The sequence below is a fragment of the Parasteatoda tepidariorum genome, chromosome 3, assembly GCF_982258835.1.
Source record: "Parasteatoda tepidariorum strain Cologne lab strain chromosome 3, Ptep-v5.0, whole genome shotgun sequence".
In the NCBI taxonomy this organism is placed as follows: Eukaryota; Metazoa; Arthropoda; class Arachnida; order Araneae; family Theridiidae; genus Parasteatoda; species Parasteatoda tepidariorum.
Genome location: NC_141757.1, coordinates 5,526,448 through 5,539,204, shown reverse-complemented (window position 1 = coordinate 5,539,204; position 12,757 = coordinate 5,526,448). Strand labels below are relative to the sequence as shown.

At 34.1% G+C, this 12,757-nt stretch overlaps 1 long non-coding RNA gene across 1 annotated transcript in view; it reads right to left on the bottom strand.

Moving 5' to 3' along the window:
- The window catches only part of LOC147812725 (uncharacterized), a 284,443-nt gene extending 272,110 nt beyond the window's left edge, over positions 1–12,333 (bottom strand). Inside the window, exon 1 of the long non-coding RNA XR_015432382.1 lies at positions 12,292–12,333. This is a non-coding gene — a long non-coding RNA (uncharacterized LOC147812725). The remainder of the gene's footprint in view (positions 1–12,291) is intronic.
- Between the last annotated feature and the right edge of the window lie 424 nt (positions 12,334–12,757).

The following is a 12,757-nucleotide window of genomic DNA, read 5'->3' as shown; positions in this document are numbered from 1 at the left end:
CTGGCTACGTACTCTGTTATATTTCTTGAATTGAATACTTCTATTTTATAGATGTCTCCAGAAACCTTTGCAATAGCAGAAAAATAAAATTAATAAAAAATACACGTCACGGTGCTAATAAAAAGTATTTATTGAAATAGCGCTCTTACAAACCTTTCGCCGAAAATGGGTTAAATAAAATGAAACAATGAAAATATTGTCAATGAATCCTGAATAGTTTTTGTTAGTATTGAAATAAAATAATATGTACCACACACTACATTAATAAAAAAATCTAAACATAAACTGAAAAGTTAAGTAAAGAGAACGACTTTATGCTTTTAATTGTAATGTGTCTGTACTAAGGATGATATTTTATTTTAAAACCCTCGTTGAAAAGCTGACCCAATTTTTGGTTTTACGACTAATTATATTCAACTCCGAAGCCTTGTCATTTTGAACCCAATCCAGGAGACAAGAGAACTTCTGGATCAAGCATTGGGAGAAATTTGCCTTCGTGGAGAACTTTTTGATGGAACTAACCCGTATTTGCGTTACATGGAGAGGAAGACCACGAGAACCTCCCACAGTTAGCTCGACAGCAAGAGAACTGTAACCCATAATCCGTCTACCTCTGAGGATATTTTTACGTCAGCAATGTGGTCGGTGCAAGCCGGGTGCGAATTCGAATCGACCAGTCATTGCTAGGATTCGAACCTGGGTCACCTCATTAGAAGGCGAACGCTCCATAACTTGTTCAATTACATTAACTAGCATTCGAAGTAATTAGGAAATGAAATTGGAGATGCTTTATATATTAAGCATTTTTAGAACAATTTGTTCACATGAATTAGATTATTATATTTTCGGAAAAAAGCTATTATATCTAAGCATTTAAAAATTATATATTTAGGTTGATTTAAAGATGTACGAATTTAAACATAAAAGTGGAAATTTTTATATACATATATATATTTTTTTGCATTTGGTTCTATTCGAACCAAATTTTTTTTTTTTTACATAAATAAAAAATTACAATTTTAAAAAGATTATTTATTTAAAAAAAAAGAACAAGTTAGGTATTTTTTTAAATTTTTTTTATTAAAAAACTATTTGGTTTAAGCCTACCAATCCTGTAATAAACCTTTATAAATTTTATGCCAATGATGCTTTAGATAACAGTATAATTTTAAAGCATTTCTATTTTGTTCTATTGGGTATTCTTCGATATTTAACTTTATCTCCATAACTTGTTCAATTACATTAACTAACATTCGAAGTAATTAGGAAATGAAATTGGAGATGCTTTATATATTAAGCATTTTTAGAACAATTTGTTCACATGAATTAGATTATTATATTTTCGGAAAAAAGCTATTATATCTAAGCATTTAAAAATTATATATTTAGGTTGATTTAAAGATGTACGAATTTAAACATAAAAGTGGAAATTTATATATATATATATATATATATTGCATTTGGTTCTATTCGAACCAAATTTTTTTTTTTTTACATAAATAAAAAATTACAATTTTAAAATGATTATTTATTTAAAAAAAAAGAACAAGTTAGGTATTTTTTTAAATTTGTTTTATTAAAAAACTATTTGGTTTAAGCCTACCAATCCTGTAATAAACTTTTATAAATTTTATGCCAATGATGCTTTAGATAACAGTATAATTTTAAAGCATTTCTATTTTGTCCTCCTATTGGGTATTCTTCGATATTTAACTTTATCACAGTTGTATGGTTATTGCTAATGTTAGGAGAAAATATTTTAAATTGAATAAAATTATTTTGCATTTATTAAGCTTTAATTTGGAAATATATCTGAGACTTAGATTTACTTTAGCGAAAAATTTTCTAAATACTTTACAAAAGTTCCAATTGTAAGTTCAATTGAAGAAAACTATTTTGAATTCAATTTTAAATGTATAATTAACATTATACGAAACATACTTTAAAATGCCTTATTTCTATTATTTTAAAAAACACTATACGAAGTTTTAAGAAAGATAGAGCGGAAGTTTTTATTTATTTAGAACTTGTTCAAATTTTCAATCGTTAATAAAATACTTTTTATTCATCCACTACAAATTCAAATACATTTTTTAAGAGCTTGTAGTGGATGACACTTGAAGTTAATACAGTTCTTTTTCAAATAATAATTCATTCATTAAATGTAATTCATTAATTTTAGTTTATTTGGAAGAAAATTTTTTTTAAATCATTCAATGAAAAGTAACTAAAATAAAAAAATTTTGTTGTTGGCCTATGTAGGAATTGACTTTCAAATTTTTTTATTTACATTACTTGTTTTATACTACTTTTCAATACTTATATTTTGGAAGAGTATATTGCTTCAACAAAGTTAAAAAGTTCAGTAGTTTTCTACTTAAAATATTAAGGGTAATAAATTACATAAAATTATGGTTTACAAAAAATTGCTTTTGGGGAAATAAATTTCTGAAAAGAAAAAACATTTTTTTTCTTTTCTTTTCAAAATACAAACGAATCATTGGAAGCGAACTTCTCCATTGCGTAATCCTGGTTATCTTCTCATATTTTAATTAAAAAAATTTTTTTTTTCAATATTTGAAACTTTGTGGCTTACTCCAAGTTGGTCTGAATTCGTTCTTTCTATACTTTAAATTTCAAATGAGTTATGGAGGTGGAAGAGGATTTGCAATAAAAAGTTTCTCCCGCGATATGGCGTCCTCTGAAGTCACTTTTAACTTGAAAAATAGATTTTTGGGGTTTTAAAAGTAAATAATATTAAGCAAAATTCTGAAATTTTGGAAAATTATTGGGATTGCTGAGGGGATAGAGCGTTCGCCTTCTAATGAGATGAACCGGGTTCGAATCCCAGCAATGGCTAGTCGATGCGAATTCCGCATCCGGATTGCACCGACCACAGTGCTGACGTGTTAGATCCTTAGTGGTAGACGGATCATGGTTTAGAGTCCCCTTGCTGTAAGTCTAACCGTGGGAGGTTCTCGTTGTTTTCCTCTCCATGCAACGCAAATGCGGGTTGGTTCCATCAAAAAATCCTTCACGAAGGCAAATTTCTCCCAATACTTGGTTCAAGAGTTCCAAAATTGAGTTAAAAGTGTCTTCCACCGGCACTGATGCAGTATTACGCAATGATAAGTTTTGATGTTGTAGTTCATTTACGTCGCACTAGAGCTGCACAATGGGCTATTGGCGACGGTCCGGAAAGCATTCGTGAGGATGATGTGGAGCCATGCCATCACATCCTCAAAGGGGGTGGCACCACCACTTCGGTAGCCCGACGACCTGCATGCGAAGTCGAGCACTTTGCGGTAGAACAGTTTAACGAGGACCCATATCGCTCACCCTCGGTCCCTACGCAGACTGATCCAAGTGGTCACGCACACTGACCGCAGCCAGTGATGCTTGACTTCGGTGATCTGCTGGAAACCGTGTCTTAACGATCAGTCCACTTTATTATTGTTGCTTTATTGAAATTACATACATTTGCAGGCTTGTTTGGAAATCACGAAGAATACATCCAGGGTTACGGAGTGTTTCAAATCCGCCACGCTTCACACTGCGTTTGATGGACGATACTGCTCGACCACGGAGGCCCCCATCAGTCCACTGCGGGACGATAAGTTTTGTATATTTAAGAACTGAAGTGAACTAAAAATGAGAACAGAACTGTCGTAAATATGCTTAGGTGGTAAGATTCATAATAATTTATATAAGTTTATCTTTTAAATATCTAAGTTTCGAAGTTATAAGAATTCTGAAAATTGTTAACGTAAATAATTAATAACCTATTTCACATCTTTGCGTTTTAGTAGTTCTGATTTAAAAACAACGTTATTAAGTACTATTCCATCAACATGGTGCGTAGCGTTTTTAAAAAGTGTTTAAAGGTGCTTTTTTCCATTTTTTGTTTTTTTAAAAAGGCCTTTTAAGGGACTTTTCTCATTGAGTGTTTTTAAAAGGTGCTTCATTTTCCCTTTTCAAAAATGAAATGAGATGTGATTTATTATGTCAATTTTCGTCACGTATTATGCAATTCTCACATTGTTCTATTCATCGTTTTCACAATTCATTCTACCACAATCCATTTCGGCGTATCGTCGATCCATACCACCAATAATTTTAAATGTTAGATGTAAGACTTGCGAATTCGCATATGCATATATGGATCTAGGTTCGGTGAGATTCTTGAACTCTGCAACTTTTGCAAGATGTTCTCAGTTTCAGGCTTCATTTTAAACCCTCTGAAATCGAACCGAAAACTGTCTCGATCTTTTTATGATGGCTAATGTAATCAAGAAAAAGAGTTCTTTGGAAGAAACTAGTTATTTTTATCATGTAAAGTCTTTGAATATTATTTTGCATTTTGTCAATGTATATAGTGCTTAAAAATATTTTTGAGTGCTTAAAATGTACTTAAAAGGTTTTTATTTTTTGTTAAAATGTTTGGCTATGCACCCTGATCCAACTAACTCAGAATCGAGACAACTCTTTGTGACTTCTCCGAAAGGACTAAGTTCTTTAGAGTACTATTCTAATAAGTTAGATTAGTACCACATAAATTTTTCGTAGAATCACAAAAATTATATTTTAATGCAATATAATTCTATTCAATTTACTTAACATTAAGACAATTTTTTGTATAATCACAGTAAGTATTTATTAAGTGCTATTCCATTAAACCAGCATAGAATCAAGCAAATTCTTTGTGAAATCGCCAATCTTACAATTCCACGAAAAATATATCAAAATGTCGTAATTTCAAAACTTAGCAAATTTAACATATTTTGTATCATTTTAAAGCTAGAAAAAACTCATATTTTTATGTGATGCAGCGTGATTTTTATCAGCGTTTAATTAATACCTCCATTTTCAATTCGGACTTATGTTTTCTTTTTATTACGAACTGTTGTGAAGCAAAGGCTTTATTTTTATACTCCATTTTAATATTTAATAAAATATTTTACCTATTTTTATGGTAACATTATACTACGATTATGTTGACAGAGCTGCGATGGCTCAGGTGATTGTTTGCCTTCCAATGAGGCGAACCAGGTTCGATTCCCAGCGATGGTAATCGGTACGAATTCCGCATCCAGCTTGCATCGACCGCTTGGCGTAAAATATCCTGGATTAAAGTCCCCTTGACGTCAGACTAACCTTTGGGAGGCTGTGTGGTTTTCCTCTAAATGTAACGTAAATGCGGGTTAGTTCTACAAAAAAGTCGTCCACAAATGCAAGTTTCTCCCAATCCAGGAGTTCCCTTGACTTCTGGATTGGGTTCAAAATGACAAGACTAAGGAGTTGAACATTAGTAGTTGTAAACCCAAAAAATTGGTTCAGCTGTTCAATGACGGTTATTTAAAAAAAAGGAAGAAATGGTAACCAGTTCGAGCAGCAGGGTCCTCGTTGCTTACATGGTGTTTCGAAGCTACTGTAAAGAATTTTCTGGACCTTAGAATGAACTTCAATATCTTAAAAGTTATTAATTTTTTTAAAAATCGCTAATTTTGGGCGACATCTGGCTCTCACCTGCATGAAAATTACCCAAATCACTGTTTTATTCTCATTTAATGAAAAATTTTATGAGCCCAGGTGATGAAGCATTGGAGCAACTATTAAAAACTAGACCACAAACGATTTTCATTTTTACAAAACTGCGGCTTTTCTCTATATTGATATTTTGCGTCATTTTCAGAATGAGCGTAGCTTATATAGGCTAAACTTGATTCATAAGTCATGAGCTACAAACTCTCAGCAGTTATAAAAATAGCATATTATTCGTAAAAAAAAAATGTCCCGCAGTGGACTGATTGTTAAAGACACGGTTCCCAGCAGATCACCGAAGTCAAGCATCACTGACTGCGGCCAGCGTACGGGTGGGTGATCCCTTGGGGGTCTGCGTAGGGACAGACGGTGTGCGGTATGGGTCCTCGTTAAACTGCTACTGCTGAAAAGTGCTCGATTTCGCTTGCAGGTTGTCAGGCTACCGAAGCGGGGGGGGGCATCCCCTCTGCAGAGGATCGAAATTGTGACGGCATGTCTTCGGATCATCCTCCGGGATGTTTCCCAGACCGTCGCCAATAGCCCATTGTGCAGCTCTAGTACGACATAAACAACAACATAATACAAAATTGCCTATCGTACCGGGTTTAGCCAGAGAATGTGGTCGGATGAAAAGTTTCCCTGACGTAATTTCTGTAGAATTCAACTCTTAATATTTGTTGTTGTTAATTTACGTCGCACTAGAGCTGCACAATGGGCTATTGGCGACGGTCTGGGAAACATCTCGGAGGATGATCCGAAGACATGCCGTCACAATTTTGATCCTCTGCGGAGGGGATGGCACCCCTGCTTCGGTAGCCCGACGACCTGCACGCGAAGTCGAGCACTTTACGGCAGCACAGTTTAACGAGGACCCATACCGCACACCCTCGGTCCCTACGCAGACTGATCCAAGTGGTCACCCACCCTCACACTGACCGCAGCCAGTGATGCTTGACTTCGGTGATCTGCTGGGAACCGTGTCTTTAACAATCAGTCCACTGCGGGACCTTAATATTTCCAAACAAAATTTGTAATTAATTGAAAAGAAGTGCAAACGCAGCTCACAAAGTATTTCAAGAATGGTTTGGTTGGTTAGAACCTCCATCGGTATATTAAAATTGAGAGAAAACTGTGTTTAGGTAAATCTGGAGTTAACTTCAAAAGACCAAGTTTCGAAATATCAGTATTACGCGAAGTAATTTGGAACTTTATGGTTCACTTTTCTCTATATTTTAATTTACAAATGAAATAGTATTTGTCATGAAAAGTTTCTCCCTGGGTATGACTTCCTCTTTTTTTCATTTATTAATTTTTCATGGCAATATTCGATTTCTGTTGCTAAAATCCTGGTTAAAATAGACTAAATATTGGGCACCATTTGCAATTATTTAAGCGTCCTAGTGATATGGGATTTTTCAACCTCTCGTATAAACTAAATACAGTCGGACTTCTATTTAACGAACTTCCATTTTGCGCAATTTCTCGATTAACCAAGAACATTTTGGTAATTTCTCCGTAAAATAACTTCCAAATAGCGAAGTGATTTTTCTATTTAACTTACTTTTCTTTGAGATCCGCTTTTCCTTATTTCCTAGAATATTTCAGAACTTGTTAATGCATTTTATGGGGTAAATGACCTTGAGTTGATTTTCGAAGCCACTAAAATTTAAAGAGAAAGCAGTAAAAATCCCTTTTTGTTTGTATTTAAATGAAAAACTCTACCAATATGAACTGATTTTATCAGTATTAATTTAACATGTGGCAATGCATGTTTGAAATTACTTTTATGACAAATGGAGCTTTAATTTTGTACATAAATTTACCGTTTTTTAGTTGAAAATGCATGTAGCATGATTATGTAACACTGGATAATGTTTTGCTCTATTCCTGCTTGCAGATTTCTTTTATGGTTAAGATTTATAAAATAAATGGTAGATACCAGACAAAATAAAGGTGTATCAAATTCTTATTCAATTATGTCGAGTGTTTATGAATTTAAAACGTGTTTTGTGTCGTTTAAGTATTTCAAAAGGTGATTTTTCTACTTAACGAATTTTCCACATTATGAACTTATTACCGGGACTTCGAGTCCGATTGAGTTTCGACTGTATATCTGTATTTTTCACTTTTTCAACGAAAGCACCGCCCCTCTCACGTAAATACACGAATAAATGATGTTTTGCGAGAAAAGGGAATCTAAGAGATTCGTTGGTGGGGGGTCCCGGGGGAGGGCCGCCCCAAATTGCGCCCACGTTCTCCTTTTGTTGGCAAACAAGAATCATTCATCGAGTTGGAGCAGTTTATCGTCTGCTATTTCTCCACCAACAAATTGAATCAATTTAGCGAATCGGCAAACTAACTCGTTTTGGGGTGCCTATCAGACTTTGAAGTGGAGGGTGGCTGTGGTCGATTCCTCGCGTCACAATTACCGCCCAATTAGCACCTTTCCACGATAACCTTAAAGAGGGCAATCGTGACGTTGCCATTCAAGGGGACTTGTCTGGGGCCTTCCTCTTGTATAGGAGTCGCTTAGCGACCTTTAACGAGGTTCTATTCACGGTTCTTTTCCTTTCCTTTCGATTTATTTTTTTATTCCATTCTTGGCAATGCCTCCTGACAGAATAATAATGAATAGAGAGCGTCGGAGAATATTTCTTTTTTGAATCCAGCGATAGAATCTTTTCCCGTTCAGTACCTCGTTTTGCCCACATTGTTTGCTCGTTTAGAGCTCCTTCTCCCTCCCCCCTCAAAATCAAGCACTTTTGTTGCTTTTGTTGTCGAAAAGGCGGATAGGGAAAATGCGGTTTGCAGTTCATCGCCAATTGGAATTTAATCTTCCCCGCCACCTTTTGTTTTCCTATAAAAGGTGCTTCTAAATGGAATTGAATAGAGTTCCCTTTACGAAAGGTAACAAGATAAATCGAATCACTGTACTCGTCACGTTTTTAAAACTTATCAAACAGTCATTATTATAATTTTTTTTGTTATTTTTACGAAAATCAATGACAATGTCGCTTTATTATTATAACATCTAACATAAGTTAATTATGTGAAAATGAATTGAATTTTCGGTATATTCAAATTACTTTAAATATTCAGGAGATCATTTTTCGAATGCAAAGAAGACAGATAACTTAATTTAGAGAGTAAACGTGAATAGTTGCCGGGAGGAAATCTCAAGTGAAGAATTAGATGCTCTCCACAAAAGAGTCATTTTGGGGCATAACTACCACTATAAATATTAAATACCAATTCAAGTAAATAAAAGTCTCCCGGCCTATAAATGGAAAAAATAAATGAAAAAAAGAAAATAAGTATAATATCGCATGCTTCATCGAGTCTTTCTATATTATATCATAAGCTTAAAATAGATTTCTCTTTTAATTTTAAGACGCAGAAATCATTCTCTCACAAAGAGATATAAAAAGTCAAGATGCCAATTAAATGATTTTTTTTTAAAAAGTTAATGAACAATAATTCTTAAAAGAATACACATTAAGAAAATTCCCCATCATCAGAATGGCGTCCTCTTTTTAACAAAACCAAATGACTAAATTTTCCCATTTGAATGACGTTTCATTAAGTTAAGGATATTTTTGCGAACCTTCAGAATCCTTGCTTAAATATCAGGAGCATTCAAAATTTCGTGGCTTTTTCATATTTTCATGGCTAGATAAATCTCTGCCAAATCCCAACATTCCTGTCATGGAAATCCCATCATTTTTATCCATACAAAAATCGAAAGAAAACTGTTCAATAAACTTTATATAAATTAATAAAATGCCTATTTGTTTGAATAAGCCAAAGTCTCTCCGTATTATCTAGCCTTTGAAGGCATATTATTAGATATATAATGAGGAAAAAGAATTTAAATAAGAAAAAAAAACAGCATAAATCAACGTATTCGTTCATCCAATTCTATCCCAGATAAAATTCTGGAAGGGGAGTAATGTGGCGTAACTACCACTATAAATATTAAATACCAATTCACTAGTATATAAGACATGTTAACTTGATTCTATCTAGAGCAGTGTTTCCCAACGTGGGGCCCACGCCCCACCGGGGGTCAATTTGATTGTAAAGGGGGGGAATTCAAAAATGGACTCGACATGAGTTTACCCCTTGCTTTGGGCCATTTAAATGCAATGCATGATTTCGGTGACAAAATCGAAGGAAAAAAACAAATTCTTAAATAATTGCGGTCAATAAATATTATGTGACTTAGGGATTTCTTAAGCGACAAACCTGAAATGAAGTATCTGTTTACAGTCGAGGGTAATGCATTTGTGAGTTATTTAGCCAATATCTTTGAAAAACCGAATATATTAAATAAGAAACTTCAATGAACAAATAAAACTCTTGTTGATGCAAAAACGAAGATATTTGGCTTCATTACCCTTATTGAGTTATGTCAGAAATAGATTAACAACAAAAACTTTGAACAGTTTCATTGGCTCCAAAAATGTGAAGTAAATAATACCGCTTTACTTGTTATTGTCGATCATCTGAAAACTCTATCGGCTGATTTAAAAGAAAGATTCTCTGATTTAAAACAAATTTATTTTCCAACATGGATGTTGCCGTCCATATTAGTGGATTTGTCTGATATATCAAATATATCAAAAAGAACTTGCAGTAATGCAAAATGATGAGTCAGTTAAAACTTTATTTAATATGAAAGGAGTGATGTCATGGCTTCGTTAGGAAACAGAAAACAAATACCCAAATTCAATCAAATGTGCGAGACAACTATTGTTACCGATTCCATCTTCATATTTAGCTGAATGTGGATTTAGTGCTGTAAGTGATTTTATTGGTAAAAAAAAAACAAATCGTCTGGATATAACAAAACGGGGAGACTTGAGACTGAAGCTAACCAAATTGGAACCTAAGATAAAGTCTACGTGCATCAAGGGCAAGAACCTCACTAAATTAAAATATTAAATTATTATAGAAAAATCTTTATTAAAATTATTTCGAATTTGAATTTTAGTTCTTCATTATATGTTCTGAAAATTTGCTTACTTTGTTTCGCCAACAATTTCCTAAGTTTCTTAAGCGAACAATTCGATTTTTTAATATTAAAAATTATGTATATGTTACATGGGGGGGGCATAAGAATTTTGGAAAGACTTAGGTGGAGCATGGTACAAAAAAGGTTGGGAAACACTGATCTAGAGGTACCTTTTGATCGATGAAGGTTGACATAGTACTCCATTTTATAAACGTAAGTATTTTAGGCGTGCCGTGTGTTTCTCTCTCGGATTCAGAGAAAGAGCTCATGTTTCAAGGACTAAATAAGAACAGACAGACTTTCTCTAACAAACTAGTATTTTATAATACATTTTCTAATCTCGGTCATGATCGTGCGTCACACTCGCTGGAGTCGGAAGGTATGAAACAGCGGATGCCGAAAAAACGAAAAAAAAAAATATATATATATATATATGCAGTAGGGAACCGATTATCCGGAACGATCGGGACCATCGCTATTCCGGATAACAGATTTTTCCGGTTTTCTGAATCGCTTACAAAAGCCGTTTTTTTTTTTTTATTGTTAGACCCAACTAAAAAAAATAATATTTGGAAATAATCTTAAAACGAAGAAAAACGTTTTTTTTAAATGGCGGGAAAATTTATCGAATTTCGTTTTTCCGGTTTTCTGATTTCCGGATAACGGGTTCTGTACTGTATATATATTAATAGGGTGTAGGGCCCCCTCTTATAGATATACAGGCCTTGCAGCGTGATTTCATTCTTGCGTATAATTCATAATTCTTGCGTATAATCCATACCTCCTGACTTCAACGTATGTTACGTAAGATCATGCTTGACCATAGGAAATGACAAACTGTCTTATTTCAAGTATGAAATCAAGCTGCAAGGCCTGTATATCTATAAGAGGGGACCATACCCCCCTACTAACCCATCTATTTTGTTTATTCTTCCACCGCTGTTTCATACCTTCCGACTCCAACGAGTCTTGCGCACGATCATGCGTGAGTATTACAATTGTGGAATGGTTGTTTGTTTCGTAGTGTATGTACATTCATCAAATTTTCTTAAAAATCGATCCAGTAGTTCTTGAGATAAACTATCAAGTCTGAAAATTCTCTTAATTTCTTAGACCAGTGTATTAATGATATTAAGTGATTCTGGGGAATTTGAAGTGAAAATTTGTTCTAGTTATTTAGAGATGCATTGCTATAAAAGGTGACATGGTTGCTAGATTTAGAAAGGACAAGCATTTTTGGCAGTCCTGATTCGGCCTCTTTTTACTTACTTGTTGTTGCTAGTCGTGCACCATCAGTGTTAGCGTATCGTTCTAGCATGAAGATTAAATTAATTTTACAAATTATCATTTAGGTTTAAATTTCGGAGTTAGTGCATTGTTGGCAAGGTATATAAGACGTGTTTTATATAAAAACAATTCTTTTTCGTTCAAATGACAGTTCTTAAGTTTTGAAATGACGAGTCCTCAAATGACGATTCTTATTTTAAACAGAAATAATAAATCAGAAAAAAAATACACGTAAAAAAATACAATTCAAGAAAGTCTCAAAATACAATGATCATCATGTTGTGTGTCAAATGGCTTCAAAATACACCGGAAATTCTAACCCGGAAGTATAGGCGGTGAAGAGTTTGCATCCTAATTCCCCCAGATAGCAAAATAAGGTTTATTTTAACTCAGCAAAATCCTTTTAAAGCAAACCTAAAAAAAATTTGTTGTGCGGTTTACGTGTAAACCTTCTAACCTTAAAACGAGATATGTGGCAATCTGCTCTATTCCAAACACATTACTCTCATCCAAAACCTTGGAAAAAACAACCTTCTGTGGGGGAGGAGTTAATCGACAATACCATCCGTCATCTATCAAAAGGTACCTCATGTTAGATTCAAGTTAGCATGCTTTATATACCAGTGCATTGATGTTTAATTTTCGTAGTGGTAGTTACGCCACATTACTCCCCCACCAGAATTCTATCAGGGATTAGAATTCGTTGTATAGTTACCACTAGTTGCTGTACTTGTGACAGACCGGGAGAGCGGTCACCGGAATTTTGAGTGCTGAATGTGAGAGGTGTATTAACTTCACAGTAGTAGTGGCTCCTGTGTTGCCATTAGCAGTCGAGAGTATGCAGGCGTTGTATGTTCGAGACGAGACTGAGTAGCAACAGCGTCTGATGATGCAGTCACAAATAGCTAGTCAACT